Source organism: Mobula hypostoma, chromosome 14 (genome assembly GCF_963921235.1).
Source record: "Mobula hypostoma chromosome 14, sMobHyp1.1, whole genome shotgun sequence".
NCBI lineage: Eukaryota > Metazoa > Chordata > Chondrichthyes > Myliobatiformes > Myliobatidae > Mobula > Mobula hypostoma.
In genome coordinates, this window is record NC_086110.1 from 73,362,595 (window position 1) to 73,381,291 (window position 18,697).

Sequence of the window (18,697 nt, forward strand, 5' to 3'; positions counted from 1 at the left end):
GAAAATAAGCTAGCCAATAATATTAAAGAGGATACCAAAAGTTTCTTCAAGTACATTAAATGTAAAAGAAAGGCAAGAGTAAATATCAGATCAATGGAAAACAATGCTGGAGAGATAGTAATAGGAGACAATGAAATGCGGATGAACTGAATAAGTATTTTCCATCAGTCTTCACTGTGGACATTAGCAGTACAGTGGATGCTCCAGGTGTCGGGGGCATGAAGGGTGTGAAGTTACCATAACAAGAGAGAAGGTTCTTGGGAAATGGAAAGGTCTGAAGGTAGATAAGTCACCTGGACCAGATGGTGTACATCCCAGAGTTCTGAAAGAGGGGGCTGAAAAGATCATGGAGGCATTAGCAATGATCTTTCAAGAATCACTAGATTCTGGAATAGTTCCGTAAGACCAGAAAATTGCAAATGCCACTCCAGTCTCAAGAAGGGAGAGAGAGATAGAAGAAAGGAAGCTATAGACCAGTTGGTCTGACCTCAGTGGTTGGGAAGATGTTGGAGTTGATTATTAAGGATGAGGTCTCTGGGTACTTGGAGGCACATGATAAAATAAGCCATAGTCAGCATAGTTTCCTCAAGGGAAAATCTTGCTCAACAAATCTGTTGGAATTCTTTGCAAAAACTAACAAGCAGGATTGTACGGATGACTTAGGGCGAACTGAAAAGCTTGAACATATAGGGTTACATGCTCAAGGAGATCTGTCTTTTTGTGAGAATTCTGTAATGGTCTTTTGGAGGTCACCTGATGTGATTTTCTCGCTGATGTGAGGTCACGTGATGACATGTGCCCCGTGACGATACAAGGGTCGACCCAGGTGACGCAGTTAGTTTTTGAGTTTGTAGATTTCCAGGTAGAACGTGTTTGTTTTTGTGACGCAGTTTCATTTTTAAAACGGAAGGTGCGTTCTCTTACAAGATATGATATTATTGGACTGGAAACTTGTGGCTGGAAGTGCCAATTTGCTCAATTCCGACAGTTGAGGGGAGAGTGAAGAATTCATCGAAGGATCGAGAGAAGTCGGCATCGTTTGGCAGTTTAATAAAGAATCAACTTTATTGAGTCTTCGTTGGAGAGAACCTGCATCGAGATAACTCTTGTAAAAGGGCAATGAGTTCATGCAAAAAGGTGCTCTCTCTCTCTCTCTCTCTCTCTCTCTCTCTCTCTCTAAAGGAATTTAAGGTCAGTCGATTTAAACTGTTTATTTTCAGCATCGGGAATCCTGAGGACAGAACCGGCAGTAAAGGTGCGTCTGTGAAGAAATTCTTCTCCAGAGACGTCTCTCCCAATTGAATGTATAAAACTGTTGGACTTTCAAAGTTATCACTTTAAGAACTATATCTGACTGTATTGCTTTAAGAACTGTTTTTGCATTTAACGCTTTAAGAACCAGAGCCGAGTGGCGAGCTGGTGAACGGCTGTGTACCTGTTAACCTCCGGTTAAAGTTTTCCTTTGTTTTTTTTTCCCCTTATCGTTTATACATGTTTAATAAATGTTTGGTTGTTTTTATAAAACCTTTCTCGATTAATATTCATTGTTGCCAGTTACGTAACAATAGATATTAAGAACGAATGTGCTGGAGCTTTTGGAAAGCATCAGGATGGGTAAGTCACCAGGACTGGACGAAATGTACCCCAGGCTACTGTGGGAGGCAAGGGAGGAGATTGCTGAGCCTCTGGTAATGATCTTTGCATCATCAATGGGGATGGGAGAGGTTCCAGAGGATTGAAGGGTTGCAGATGTTGTACCCTTATTCAAGAAAGGGAGTAGAGATCATCATCATCATCAGGCGCCATGCCCAGTTTGAGCTTTGACTGTCATGGCCCACATACTCCTGTTTCGGGTCAAGTGGATCAATTCATTGGTATTCATTTCCAGTTCTCTGGCTGCTGTCTCCATCATCATTTGTCTTTGCCTTCCTCTTGCTTTCTTCCCTTCTATCATTCCTATAATTAGCGTGCATTTTAACTCCTCTTTCCTGATCACATGTCCAATAAAGGTACGTTGTCTTTTCATGATCTCACACATTATTTCTCTTTTTGTGCTTGCTCTGCTCATGACATCCTCGATAGATGTTTGTTTTGTCCATGATGTTCTTTGCATCCTCCTCAAAAACCACATCTCTGCTGCTTCAATTCATTTCCTCATGTTACTAGATATTGTCCAACATTCTGAGCCATATAACGTAACTGGATAAACATAACACTTCAGTACTCTGAGGCAGGCTGTCATGCCTAGTTTAGTATTGGTCAGTGTACTCTTCATTCTCGTAGAGGTGTCTTTTGCCATCCCTATTCTTCTTTTGATGTCCATGTTGCACCTGCCATCTGATGTCACCCAGCTTCCTAAGTAGCAAAAGTTCTGTACTTGTTTTATGTCTTCCCCATTTATTCTCAGCCTGCAGATAGGAATCTCCTTCTTTTTGGATATCACCATACATTCTGCCTTTTTGTAATTGATAGATAGACCCATTTTTGCACTTTCTTCAACAACTATATCAATTAAGTTTTGTAGTTCTTCCTCCGTACTTCCAACTAACACAATGTCATCTGCATATCTAAAATTATTGATGTTTTCACCACCAAGTTTGATAGCCAAGATGTCTCTTTTTTTTTTGTAATATTGTTTCATTGTACACATTAAACAAATCAGGGGAGAAAACACACCCTTGTCTCTCTTGATTTTCGTAAACTGACTCCCTTCCACATCTATTCTTACAGCGGCAGTTTGTTCCCAGTACAGATTTCTGATTAGGCGGAGGTCTTTCGAATCTAGATCTAGAGTTTCCTGTAATATTTCAAATAACTTATTGTGCCTCACTTTATCAAATGCTTTTGTGTAGTCGATAAAACAAACAAACAAATCTCTTTGCTCAGGAGATAGAGATAGCCCCGGAAATTATAGACCTGTGAGTCTTACTTCAGTGGTTGGTAAGCTGATGGAAAAGATCCTGAGAGACAGGATTTATGAACATTTGGAGAGGCATAATATGGTTAAGAATCGTCAGCATGGCTTTGTCAAGGGCAGATCGTGCCTTACGAGCCTGATTTTTTAAGGATGTCACTAAACACATTCACGAAGTTAGAGCCGTAGATGTAGTGTATATGGATTTCAGCAAGGCATTTGATAAGGTCACCCATGCAAGGCTTATTGAGAAAGTAAGGAGGCATGGGATCCAAGGAGACATTGATTTGTGGATCCAAAAATGGCTTGCCCACAGAAGGCAGAGAGTGGTCGTTGACGGGTCATATTCTGCATGGAGGTCGGTGACCAGTGGTCTGCCTCATGGATCTGTTCTTGGATCCCTACTCTTTGTGATTTTTATAAAATTTCCTAGTTGAGGAATTGGAGGGATTGATTAGTAAATTTGCTGATGACACAAAGTTTGGGGGTGTTGAGGATAGTGTGGAGGACTGAGAAGTGGCAGATGGCGTTCAACCCAGATAAGTGTGAGGTTGTTCATTTTGGTAGGTCAAATATGATGGCAAAACATCGTATTAATGGTAAGACTCTTGGCAGTGTGGTGGATCGGAGCGATATTGGAGTCCAAGTCCCTAGGACACTCAAAACTGCTGCGCAGGTTGACTCTGTGGTTAAGAAGGCATACAGTGCATTGGCCTTCATCAATTGTGGGATGGAGTTTAGGAGCTGGGAAGTAATGTTGCAGCTATATAGGATCCTAGTCAGACCCCACTTGGAGTACTGTGCTCAATTCTCATTGTTAAATATTTTTATAAATTATTATTGAAAATCAACAAAAAGACATTAAAGTAATCAAGTCAACATGTCAATATGTACAATAAGAATTAATTTATCAAATAACTGATTAACAAACTAAACAATATATCAATAATAAGAAGAAAAATCAAAATGTTAAAACTATTTTTTTGGAAAAAAAGCAAGGAAAAAAGAACCCCTACTAACTAAAACAAAAAAAAACCATTGGGAGCACAACCCCGGAGCCATACATGCTCAGTTCTGGTCGCCTCACTACAGAAAGGACGTGGAAACCATAGAAGGGAGCAGAGCAGGTTTACAAGGATGTTGCCTGGATTGGGGAGCATGCCTTATGAGAATAGGTTGAGTGAACTTGGCCTTTTCTCCTTGGAGAGATGGAGGATGAGAGGTGACCTGATAGAGGTGTACAAGATGATGAGAGGCATTGATCATGCAAATAGTCAGAGGCTTTTTCCCAGGACTGAAATGCCTAGCATGAGAGGGCACAGTTTTATGGTGCTTGGAAGTACGTACAGAGGAGATGTCAGGGTTTTTTTACGCAAAGAGTAGTGAGTACATGGAATGGGCTGCCGGTGACAGAGGTGGAGGCGGATACGATAGGGTCTTTTAAGAGACTCCTGGACAGGTACATGGAGCTTTGAAAAATATAGTCATAGTCATAGTCATACTTTATTGATCCCAGGGGGAAATTGTTTTCGTTACAGTTGCACCATAAATAATAAATAGTAATAGAACCATAAATAGTTAAATAGTAATATGTAAATTATGCCAGTAAATTATGAAATAAGTCCAGGACCAGCCTATCGGCGCAGGGTGTCTGACCCTCCAAGGGAGGAGTTGTAAAGTTTGATGGCCACAGGCAGGAATGACTTCCTATGACGCTCTGTGCTGCATCTTGGAGGAACGAGTCTCGGCTGAATGTACTCCTGTGCCCACCCAGTACATTATGTAGTGGATGGGAGACATTGACCAAGATGGCATGCAACTTAGACAGCATCCTCTTTTCAGACACCACCGTGAGAGAGTCCAGTTCCATCCCCACAACATCACTGGCCTTACCAATAAGTTTGTTGATTCTGTTGGTGTCTGCTACCCTCAACCTGCTGCCCCAGTACACAACAGCAAACATGATAGCACTGGCCACCACAGACTCGTAGAACATCCTCAGCATTGTCCGGCAGATGTTAAAGGACCTCAGTCTCCTCAGGAAGTAGAGGCGGCTCTGACCCTTCTTGTAGACAGCCTCAGTGTTCTTTGACCAGTCCAATTTATTGTCAATTCGTATCCCCAGGGCTATGGGTATCCCGAAGCAATTTCTAAAGTAAGGACATGTTCGGCATAGCTTTGTGGGCTGAAGGACCTGTATTGTGCTGTAGGTTTTCTATGTTTCTAAGATAGACGAAGAAGAATTAATTGATGTTAGGTACTTGGATTTTCAGAAGGCCTTTGACAAGGTGCCACACATGAGGCTACTTAACAATATATGAGCCAATGGTATTACAGGAAAGATTCTAGTATAGATAAAGCAGTGGCTGATTGGCAGGAGGTAAAGAGTGGGAATAAATGGAGCCTTTTCTGGTTGGCTATCGTTGACTAATGCTGTTCCACAGGGATCTGCGTTGGGGCTGATTCTTTTTACGTTATATATCAATGATTTGGATGATGGAATTGATGGCTTTGGTGAAAAGTTTGAAGATAGGTGGAGGGGCAGCTGGTATTGAGGAAGTAGAGAGGCTACAGGATTTAGACAGATTAGGAGAATGGACAAAGAAGAGACAGATGGAATTTAGTGTCAGAAAGTGTATGGTCATGTACTTTGATAGAAAAAATGAAAGGGGCGATTAGTTTCTAAACGGAGAGAAAATACAAAAAAAAATTGCAAAGTGACTTGGTAGTCCTTACGCAGAATTCCCTGAAGTTAATTTGCAGGTTGAGTTGTGGTGAGGAAGGCAACTGCGACATTAGCATTCATTTCAAGAGGACTAAATTATAATAGCAAGAATGCTATGAAACCTATCGAATAGTAAAAGGCCTTGATAGAATGGAAGTGGAGAGGATGCTTCCTATGGTGGGAGAGCCTAAGACCAGAGGACACAGCCTCAGAATAGAGGGATGTCCTTTTAGAATGGGGTTGAGGAGGGATTTCTTTAGCCAGAGAGTTGTGAATCTGTGAATTCTTTGCCACGGCAGCTGAGGAGGCCAAGTCTTTATGTGTATTTAAAGCAGAGGTTGAAGATTCTTAGGCCATAGAACCATAGAACCATAGAAACTACAGCACAGAAACAGGCCCTTTGGCCCCTCTTGGCTGTGCCGAACCATTTTCTGCCTAGTCCCACTCACCTGCACACGGACCATATCCCTCCATACACCTCCCATCCATGTATCTGTCCAATTTATTCTTAAATGTTAAAAAAGAACCCACATTTACCACCTCAACTGGCAGCTCATTCCATACTCCCACCACTCTCTGTGTGAAGAAGCCCCCCCCAATGTTCCCTTTAAACTTTTCCCCCTCACCCTTAACCCATGTCCTCTGGTTTTTTTCTCCCCTTGTCTCAGTGGAAAAAGCCTGCTTGCATTCACTCTATCTATACCCATCATAATTTTATATACCTCTATCAAATCTCCCCGCATTCTTCTACGCTCCAGGGAATAAAGTCCTAACCTATTCAACCTTTCCCTGTAACTGAGTTTTTCAAGTCCCGGCAACATCCTTGTAAACCTTCTCTGCACTCTTTCAACCTTATTAATATCCTTCCTGTAATTTGGTGACCAAAACTGAACACAATACTCCAGATTCGGCCTCACCAATGCCTTATACAACCTCATCATAACATTCCAGCTCTTATACTCAATACTTCGATTAATAAGGGATATGAGGAGAAGGGAGGAGGCTGGGGCTGAGAGCAAAAATTGGATCAGCCATGATGAAATAGTGGAGCAGTCTCGATGGGCCAAATGGCCTAATTGTGCTCCTATACCTTATGGTCTTATGGCCTTAAGCTGTTGCTCATGCAGCAGGCTCCCTCTCTTCACACGGCTGCTGAATCCAATACAGAGACCAATGTAGTCTGGCACCAGCGGTGTTGCACGAGTTGCCAGTCAGCATTGAACTCAACATAGGACTGCCTCAGGGATTTCAGCTCTGGATTTTTCCTCAGTGTTTTGTCCTGAAGCCTTCCCCAGAGACACCAGCAAACCAGCTTTACCCCTTCTCCTGTCAGTAGAAACAGTTCTGCCAGGCTCAGTAGCTAAACCACACGTGAAGGCTAAGAGCTGGACTTGGTTGTCAGGGGCTGTACGACATGCACGCTATTGGAAGCATTTAATAGGTAGTGGGAACTTATTCACACTACCACCCCCAGCTACAACAACTTTAAAGAAGCTTCTATTACAGGGGTTCTCAAGCTGGAGTTCCACAGAGCCCTCAATTAATGGGAGGGCTCCATGACATAAAAAGGATTGAGAACCCCGGTTCTGTGGGAATTTGCTTATTAATGTCAATGTTTCGAGAAAAGCTCGTCTCGTATACTGTTCATACATATCAGATCATTACCCAGTGCATGGAGGTAGAACAATAACAGAATGCAGCATAAAGTGTAACAGCTACAGAGAAAGAACCAGAGGCCACAGTTTAAGAATAAGGGGTAGACAATTTAGAACGGAGTTGAGGAAAAACTTTTTCACACAGAGGGTTGTGGTTCTGTGGAATGCTCTGCCTCAGAAGGCAGTGGAGGCCAATTCTCTGGATTCTTTCAAGAAATAGTTAGATAGAGCTCTTAAAGATAGCGGAGTGAAGGGATATGGGGAGAAGGCAGGAACAGGGTACTGATTGTGGATGATCAGCCATGATCACAGTGAATGGCGGTGCTGGCTCGAAGGGCTGAATGGCCTACTCCTGCACCTATTGTCTATTGAACTGCTTCTCCCAAAGGGTGGTGAATCTGTGGAATTCTCTACCCAATGAAGCAGTGGAGGCTACCTCAGTAAATATATTAAAGACAAGGTAGGATAGATTTTTGCATAGTAGGGGAATTAAGGGTTCTGGGGAAAAGGCAAATAAGTGGAGATGAGTCCATGGTCAGATCAGCCATGATCTTACTGAATGGCGGAGCAGGCTTGATGGGCCATATGGCCTACACCTGCTCCTATTTCTTATGTTCTTATGGGGAGAAAATGGAAGCGTGGGTCTATGTGGGGCTACCTGTAAGGAGTTTGTATGTTCTCCCCGTTACCCTGTGGATTTCCGCTGGGTGCTCCAGATTCCTACCACATTCCAAAGGTGTACGCATGAGTAGGTTAATTGGTCCCGTGGGTGTAACTGCGCAATGCAGGCCCATTGGTCAGAAAGGACTGTTACTGTGCTGTATCTCCAGATAAATAAATCAAATCAGTAATGAAAGTAAACTCATGTTTACTGGTCCCATGGGGCTTTTGTGACTATTTTTATGCAATGTAAATTTTCCAGTGGTAATGTTTTTTTTTTCTCATTGCATACACTGAGGACTCTGAGCTCTGCCTGTCCTCCAAGGAACTTATCATCCCTGGGGCATTAATCAGGCAAACCAACACTTCCATTTAATACAATGTGAAATACTTTCTCAATGATCCTTGCATTCCCATAGCTTGTTAGTGTACTAAGTGTTCTGTGAGTTTTACCCACATAAATAGAGATTCAGTCAAGGAAAACTTGCTTACCCATAGTTCCAAAGCCAAATGAGGTGCTTTTAATTTTTTCTCTGTTAAGAGATGCAGCTCAGTAGCAGGTCTTTCCAGTTCGACAAGCCCACACTGTCCAATGACACCCATGTTCAAAGTACGTTTATTCTCAAAGTATGTATACATGATACAACCTTGAGATTCGTCTCACAAAACAAAGAATCCCAGAAGAACACATTACAGCCAAGAAGACTGTCAAACGCCCAACGTGCAGAGAGAAAGAAACCAAATCGTGCCAACAATAAAGGTGAGCAACTAGCATTCAGAACTGAAGTTTTGCGAAAGACAGAGCCAGGAATCACTGCAGCCGGAACAGACCACAGCCTCAGCTCCGGCAGAGAACCAAGTCAATATCGCAGAGCCACAAGCAGAACTGTCCAGTCCTGATACCCCGACCTTCTCAATCTGGCCTGGCGCTTCAATCGTCTGAACATCACATTGTTCCTTGCTCTCGGACCACTGTTGGAGCCTGGATCCCGCCACTTTGATTCAACCTGTACCCAACCTTTCCAACTCACCCATATGACCAAGTAACTTAATAACCCGTAGTCTTTTGGAATGAGGGAGGAAACTGGAACATCAGGAAGAAACCCACATGGTCACTGAAGAAGAATGTTTGAACTCTTTTCAGGTTGAGCAGTTTCAAGTTTCTAAGTTTCTTGATGTCAACATCTCTGAAGATCTATCCTGGGCCCAGCAAATTGATACAATTACAAAGAAGGCTATGTTTCTTTAGGAGCCTGAGGGGAATTGGTATGTCACCAAAGAGTGTCACAAATGTATAGAGATGTATCATGGAGAGAATTCTAACTGGTTGCATCACTGTCTGGTATAGAAGGACCACGGCACAGGATCAGAAAAAGCTGCAGATAGTTGCAAACTCAGCCATTTATGTCATGGGCACTGGCCTCCCCAGCATCAAGAACTCATCAAAAGGAGACTTCCTTAGAAGTTTGCATGGACCTGCCATGACACCTAAAACTTTGACAAACTTCTATAGCTGTGTGGTGGGTAATATGTTGACTGACTGCATCACAGCCTGGTATGGAAGCACCAATGCCCAGAATGGACTATCCTACAAAATGTACTGAATGGGTGATTCTTCAATTAGAGGCACATTTAACTACTAGAAATTCTAAGAGATGAAATTTCATGAACTGTTTTGTTTATGTTATAACCTTTATTTCAGGCTCTGGAATGAAGACCAGATTTTAGCAATGATCGACCTTTGAAGAGAACTTTTGTATTTTAAGGCGTATTTTACACTTTTCACAAATGAGTGTAATTTCCGTCATACCATCAAAATACTGAATTTAAATTAAAATTAAATGACAAACAAAGATTTCGAAGTCAATTCTGCAAATAAAAACCATTAATAAAATAGTTTTAACTCATTTTAAGTACATTCACAATATATTTTGAGACATATTTTCATAAGTATGTCAGTATTTTCCTTGGCCAAACAACGAAACATTTGTTTACTAAATAGGCTATTGGAATTTTAAGCCTTTTGGACAGAATGCTGATTTTGGCATCAAAGTACTTAATTGCAGCAAATGTGTTCAGACCAATATTACTAAACAAAACTTTACTCCCCAACAAAATGTGCACTGTGATGGTAATGATAAAATACTTTTGGCACTGACAAATAATGGTTTAGGTTAAACATTAACTCTGACAAAGCATTCTCTGCTACCTTTTCAGTCTCTGTTCATGCTTTAGTGATTGTGAGTTGTCGTGTCTCCTTTCTTTTTTTGTACCTGTCTCTTTCTCTCTCATGATGGTATTTAACTGGCTCTTCTTTAATTGTGTCTGTATCTTTTTGATTGGTCTGCTGATGATTTTCGGGCCATCTTGACAACTTCACTGCCATTGTCAGAATCAGAATCAGGTTTATTATCACCGGCATGTGACGTGAAACTTGTTAACTCAGCAGCAGTTCAATGCAACACATCATATAGAAGAAAAAAACAAAATAAGATAATAATAATCTCAAATAAACAAGTAAACCAATTACAGTATACATATATTGAATAGATTAAAAATCATGCAAAAACAGAAATACAATATATTTTTTAAAAAGTGAGGTAGTGTCCGAGGGTTCAATGTCCATTTAGGAATTGGATGACAGAGGGGAAGAAGCTGTTCCTGAATCAGTGTGCCTCCTGGAGTGCATGCCTTCAGGCTTCTGTATCTCCTACCTGATGGTAACAGTGAGAAAAGGGCATGCTCTGTGTGCTGGAGGTCCTTAATAATGGACGCTGCCTTTCTGAGACACCGCTCCTTGAAGATGTCCTGGGTACTTTGTAGGCTAGTACCCAAGATGGAGCTGACTACATTTACAACCCTCTGCAGCTTCTTTCGGTCCTGTGCTGTAGCCCCTCCATAACCCAGTGATGCAGCCTGTCAGAATGCTCTCCACAGTACAACAATAGAGATTTTTGAGTATATTTGTTGCAATACCAAATCATACAAATATGTGATGGTAATGACACGTCTCACATTTTAAAGAAAAAGTTGGCTAAGTCTCGCAATTGCTAACTTGACTGGATAGCTAGTTTGTAAATGCAATTTAAATCTAAAGAAGTGCAGTTATTTATTTCTCAGTTAAAAGACTCAAATAGCAACTTGTTTGGTAATGACTCATATTAAGCATACTCTCAGATCAGAAGGTATAAATCCTTAAATTACTCCCATTTCTGGACATCAAAATGGCAGTCTTCTGCCATGACAGCCACATGCTCCCCTGTCACTTCTCATTTCTATGGCAACTACATTAGCAGTTGTTTGAAAAAATTTGATTGGTCTCTAAAATGTGTTGGTAATGGCATAAGTATTGGGGACAGCAGTTCTTTGTCATAAAAAATATACAAATTGTATAAAAATAACCACATGAATTTGACATCTGTTTTAAAAGTTCTTGTGATAAAATACAAACTAAAAGATTCATAACTTTAGTAATTATTGTTGCTTTATGTTGAAGACAAAGTTATAGGGTCTGGTTAGGAGACAAGCCCAAAATAGTGAAGTTCTGACACATTCACTTAAAAATTAAGAAGATAGGGGTTCCGGTGACGTCGTTGTTCAGAATGGCAGCTTCAATCAACTGCTCCTCCAGAAAAACGCATATTTTGCCCCATTAGTCCATCAAATATAAGATCTTTCAAAAATATCTGAATTGATAAGGGGGCAAGAATGGGGAGAAAGAATGGAGATAAAAAAAAGCATCACTGCGTAGCCTATGGAAGAGAGAGGCACAGCGCGCGGCTCTCCTACCCGTGCGCGTGGTGGCGAAGCTGACGACGGGTCTCGTGCAGGCCAAGCGGCAAATATGATACGGATTCTGGAGGAGATAAGGGAAGTCCAAAAAGATATAAAGCAGCAACTCAATGATATAAAGTCAGAGCTCACCAACGTCAATCAGGAAATAGCAGTGGCAGAGACTCGAATTGAGAAGGTGGAAGATCGCGTGTAAAATGTGAAACAGATATTAAGTAAGACGATAAAAATATTAAGTCAACAGGAAAATAAATTGCTTGACCAGGAGGGAAAATCGCGACGGAAAACTACCAGGATTTATAATGTTCTCGAAGGAGCGGAGGGATTGTCGATGATGGACTTCGTAGAAAAGCTGCTGCGGGAAGCGCTGGAAATTCCCCGGACTGTGGAGATTGAAATTTAAAGGACGCATCATTCGCTCGTCCAGCGGCCACCTGGAGACAGACAAAGTAAACCGCGCTCAATAGTACTTAAATTCCTTCGATTCAAGAGCAAGGCGGAGATTCTATGAAGGGCCTGGGGTAAGAAGAAGGTTTTTTGGAACGGGAAGTTAATATACTTCGATCATGATTACCCCCTGGCGGTCCTACAGAAATGGAAGGAATATTAAAGCAAGAAAAGATTAAATTCCAAACCCTGTACCCTGCTAAATTGAGGGTATTTTACCAAGAAGGGATACGACTATATCACATGGTGGAAGATGGGACTACAGACATGAACAACAGAGGACTGTCCATTAGTATGGTTAAACCAAGGGAAAGTCTGGCTGAGCAGTTATCCCGATCTGTTTGGGAAATAGTAAGAGAACCGAGAAAGCAGGGGACGGGAACAGGATGAGAGAAGGATATTAGGAGGAGACTGTCAGTTCTCCGAGGGCAGCCCTCACCTCCTCCAGAAGAGCCATAAGGTTTGGCTAACTTTAAAAGTGCTGATAAACTAAACAGAAGCAAAAATAGACGGTGATATATCTATCTCGAGAAATACGTGTTATAATGTGGATTTTATATTACTCAATTTTTTAAATTCATTTATTCATTCCTTTTTCCCCACCTAAATGAGAATATATACATGGGAGGAATACACAGGGAAATCATTTCTGTGTAATGGACATAGTTTTTTTTTACTTACTTTTATAGGTACTGCAACAGAGGCCCTCAACTCACAGGTAGGAGGGACTATCCCCCACGGCTAGACTTTTCTTCTAGCCCAAACCAGGGTCATCTAGAGACCCCAACCTTGGAATCACACCTTTGTTATCTTTTTTTTTATTATTCGCGTTTCTTGGCTCTTATTTGTTCAGGGAGTAGGTCGATTAAGTTATATTCTGCAAATTTCAATGATATACTAACAGATAAATACACATGGCTAAGGACAAAGTAAAATACATTTCTTTTAATGTCAGTGGGCTGTTGAATCCAGTCAAGCGCAGTAAAATTCTATCAAAAATGAAAAGAGAACAAGCCCATGTAGTATACTTACAGGAAACTCACTTAAGTGATAATGAGCATGGAAAATTAAAGAGAATGGGCTTCACTAATTTGTTTTTCTCCTCATATAAATCAGAACGTAGAAGAGGAGTTGCTATTCTCATCTCAAGCAAGCTAAATTTTGAAAAAGTGTTCGAAATGGGAGAGAAGGAGGGCAGATATATTCTGGTAAGAGGGAATATAGATGGAAATCCGGTTACTTTATTGAATATATATGTACCCCCAGGAAGTGATATTAGTTTCTTCCAAAAAATTACTAATATTATGGTAACTGAAACAGAAGGTCTCTTGATATGTGGGGGAGTCTTAAATTTACAATTACAACCAAAGTTAGACTCTTCCAATAGAAAAACTTACGAAACAAAGTCCTTACATAAGAAAGTTAACACTTTTTGAGGATGTTGGTCTAACTGATATATGGAAGGACCTTTTCCCCTGACAGAAGGGATTACACTCATTATTCTGCCCCTCTCCCATTCCGTATATACAAGAATAGACTATTTCATAACATTTGGAAAAGATAGAGACAAAATAATCACCTGTGGAATTGGGACAATAGATGTAAGTGACCATGCACCCATATATTTATCTGTTGATTTTGACCTACAACCAAAGAATACTATTTGGAAACTAAATTCAAGTCTACACAATGATCCCTATTTTAAGGAACAAATTAAAAAAGAAGTTGGTCTTTACTTAGAATTCAATGATAATGGAGCGGTTTCACCTCCCATTCTATGGGATACTCTGAAGGCTGTCTTAAGAGGAAAAATTATAGCGATATCTTCATATAAGAAAAAAAATAAGGAACAGAACATTAGAGGAATTACAAAATAAGCTGAAGGAACTGGAAATAAAACACAAATTGAGTTTGGCACAGGATACACTAGAGGCAATTTTAAAAATTAGGAATGAAATTAATAGTTTGGTTACACAAGAAATTAGAAAAAAATTAATGTTTCTGAAACAGAGACACTATGAAAGTGGATCCAAATCTATGAAAATACTGGTGTGGAAACTAAAAAAAAGATAGCAGAAAATACAATTCATAGAATAAGGGGTCCAAGAACAAAAGTGATAAAAAAATAAGCTAAGTGAAACTCAAGAAGCTTTTGAAATGTTTTACAAAACTCTATATTCCAAAGTTCCAGGGGGAAACTTAACCCAAATTGACACCTTCCTGAATTCTTTAGAGTTACCCACTTTAAGCAAAGAACAAAAGAGAACGACGACTGCTGACATAACAGAAGCTGAACTAAAAACTGCAATTAGTAGCCTTAAATTAAGCAAGTCACCAGGATCAGATGGATATGCGGCAGAGTGGTATAAAGAGTTTAGAAGTGAGTTAATTCCTATTTTACTCCCCACACTGAACTGGGCCCTAAGAAAGGCGCAAATGCCCCCCAGTTGGAAGGAGACGATAATCTCAGCTATACCGAAAGAAGGCAAGGATAAAATGGAATGTGGGTTATTTAGACCAATATCTGTTCTTAATGTGGATTATAGAATATTTACTTCCATCGTGGCCAAACGATTAGAAGAGTTTCTACTCACACTGATACATAATGATCAGACAAGTTTTATACAACATTGCCAAACACAAGACAAAATGCGAAGGACACTTCACATTGTGGATCATATTAAAAAAATGAAATTGAAGCAATAGTGATAAGCGTGGACGCTGAAAAGGCATTTGATTTGATTAACTGGAATTTTCTTTACAGAGCTTTACATAGATTTGGTCTAAATGACACAATTATTAAAACTATACAGGCACTATTCGACAATTCTACTGCCAGGATTAAAATAAATGGATATTTATCTAATAGTTTTACCCTAGAAAGGGGCACGAGACAGAGTTGTGCATAGTCACCACTACTCTTCACATTATATCTGGAACCATTAGCTCAATACATCAGACAAAATGAAGATATCAGGGGAACTACTGTTAAAGGGACAAAGCATAAATTGGCCTGTTACACGGATGACATTTTGATCTATCTAGGGCAACCAACATACTCTTTACCTAAGTTGATGCAATCCTTTGAACAACATGGCCAATTATCAGGATACAAGATCAACACAGATAAAACGGAATCCCCTGTTATCAAAGACTATTGGTGTGGAATACATAATGCCCTACAAGACATCTTTAAATGTGAAATACCCTTAAAGAGTAAGACCATATATTTTGGGTATATACCTCAAGAATGGTTGAAAAGAGATAAATATTTAATGAATGTACTGCTGGTGGCTGGTAAAAAGACCCTTACCAGGAAATGGTTATCACAGGAGAGCCCAACTTTAAATGTATGGATGGAAGTTGCAATAGACATTTACAAAATGGAGAAGGTAACAGTATCTGTTGATCATAAGTTGGAACAATTTTATTCATACTGGAAAAAATGGTTTAACTACATAACACCTCATAGGCCTGATCATATTCTCACAAGTCAATGAATATGTTGTAAAAAAAAATCACTCCCTACTCTGTACATAGTTTTCTCCTTTCGATTGTTCTTTCTTTCCTCTCCTTTCTATAAGTGTATACTTCAGATAAATATTATGTGGAGATTTGTGACAAATATGATTATATGATATATATGTACAGTATCTGAAATACATCTTATGGAATAGTTTGATGATGAAATTCAATAAAAAAAATTTAAAAAATTAAGAAAATATTATTTATGAAGCATGCTGAAAAAAACTAGAGCCACTATTACCTGACTTTTAAAACTACAGTACTTGCTTTCGTAGAACTATTTTTTTCTTTAAATAGACAGAAAAGTTACCCTAACTAAAGAATCACCCCCGATATAGCCCAGTCCATCACAGGTAAAGCTTTCCCCACCGTTGAGCACACCTACATGGAGCATTGTCGCAGGAAAGCAGCATCCATCAAAAGGGACCCATCAGAAAGAAGTTACAGAAGCCTCAGAACTCACACCACCAGGCTCAAAAACAGCTATTACCCCTCAACAGTTAACCCTCAACCCCTCAACACCCCTGAACCAGAGAAGATAACTTTACTCAACTTCTCTTGCACTATCACTGAACTGTTTCGATAACCTATGGACTTACTTTCAAAGATTCTTCATCTCAGTTGCATTTAAGATGAATGGGAACCATGACAAAATGGCTGTTTAAGATGCATGGGATCAGCGGTAAATTGGCTGTTTAAGATACGTTTTGAAATATCTTGTGCATAGAAGACAGAGGGTTGTAGTTTAAAAGGAGTAATTCGAGCTGAAGGTCTGTAATTAGTGGAGCTTCGCAGGGATCTGTGCTGGAACCTCTGCTGTTTCTAATGCATATAAATGAACTGGATGAAAACTTAGATGGATGGGTTAGTAAATTTGTGGATGACACCAAGACTGGTGGAGTTGTAAAAGGTGTAGAAGGCGGGACAGAAATTCAGCATGATGCAGACCAGCTGCATTGTGCTACTCGTATGGTGATAGAGGCTAATACATTAGAGACATTTGATATATGGAAGATGGAGGGATATGGACATGGTGTAGGAAGGAAGGATTAGTATTTTTGGTTTACTTTTCAGCTGGTTCAGCACAACATTGTGAGCTGAATGGCCTGTTCCTGTGCAGTACTGTTCTATGTTCATGTTTTTATTTATTTGTTTGTTTATCTCTTTTTTCTTTTTTGTACTTGCACAGTTTATTGTGTTTTGCACACTGGTTGTCCGCCCTGTTAGGTGTGGACTATTGTTGATTCTACTATGGTTATTGGGTTTACTGAGTACGCCTGTAAGAAAACAAATTTCAGTCTTGTACATGGTGATGTGTATGTGCTTTGATAATAAATTTACTTTGAACTATGAAAAGGCAATGCCTCAAAAAGGCAGCATCTGTCATTAAGGAACCCCCAACACCCAGGACATGAACAAGAGAAAATCTGCAGATGCTGGAAATCCAAGCAACAGACACAAGATGCTGGAGGAACTCAGCAGGCCAGGTAGTATCTACAGAGAAAAGTATAGTCAATGTTTCGGGCCTGAAACGTTGAATGTACTTTTTTCTATAGATGCTGCCTGGCTGCTGAGTTCCTCCAGCATTTTGTGTGTGTTACCCAGGACATGTCCTCTTCTCAATGCTTTCATCAAGGAGGAGGTATAGAAGCCTGAAAACAGACACTCAATGTTTTAGAAACAGCTTCTTTCTCTCTGCCATTAGTTTCTGAATGGACATTGAACCCATCACCTCTTTTTCTTATTTTTTTAGCTTTCTTCTTGAACATTTCCAATTATAATTTATTGTTATTTTATTATGTATTTTGCAATGTGCTGTTTCCACATCATAACGTAATTCAAGACAGTTAACCTGAATCTGATTCTGACAATGGTGGGAATTGAACCCAGGTCAGAGACGCAGTAATGCCATTAAACTAATCGCAGCACCACCATGCCAACCCAATGTGTCGGCATTACTGCTAGGGAGAGAATACACCAGTACTCTGTACAAAGCAAGATCACAGTAAAAGAAACGTGATTAGAATCTCTTTTTATTTGTGATACTGCTTGAGGGATAAATATCGAGCCAAAACACTGGAGAGATTTTTTCTTCTAGTGATGCCAGATCTCCTATACATCTACTCGAGAAGGTGAAGTGATAAGTGACAAGTGTCATTTAACAACATACATGTATATAACATATATAATGTAAATCAAAACGAGACAACGTTCCTCTGAACTGGGGCGTAAAGCACTGCAGTACACATAACACACATAATACACAATAGCTTATGAAGGCAAGGAAAAAATCTACACGAGTCACACATAAATAACAAAATGAAGTGCATTAATATTAAATATTGTAAGGTATGGAACAGATTAACCAGTGACACTTCGAATACGACATAGCCAGGAGTTCAGAAACCTAATAGCCTGGAGGAAGAAACTGTTTCTCATCCTGACCATTCTTGTCTTTTATGCATCATATTCTCCTGCCCGATGGTAGAAAGTCAAAGAGGATGCTGGATGGATGGGTGGGATCCTTAATAATACCAAGGACCCTGCATGTGCAGTGCTCCTGATAAATGTTCCTGACAGATGGTAGGGAGACCCCTGTGATCCTCTCAGCTGTTCTCACAGTCCTTTGTAGGGGCTTCTGGTCCGATGCTCGACTGCTCCTATACCAGATGGAGATGCAGCTTGTCAGGATACTCTCAATGGTGCTCCTGTAAAACGGTTAAGATTGGGGGGGGGAAGGGATGTGGGAGCCTTGCTTGCCTCAATCTTCTTAGGAAGTGGAGGTGCTGCTGTGCCTTCTTGATCAGGGACAATGTGAGGTCATTCGTGGTGTGAACTCCCAGGAACTTGGTGCACCTGACTCTCTCTACGGAGAAGTCATGTACTTGCAGATGGGGATGGTTTGTTTGCACCTTCCTGAAGTCCACAATGATTTCTCCACATTCAGGCTTGGGTTGTTCTTCTCACACCAATCCACCA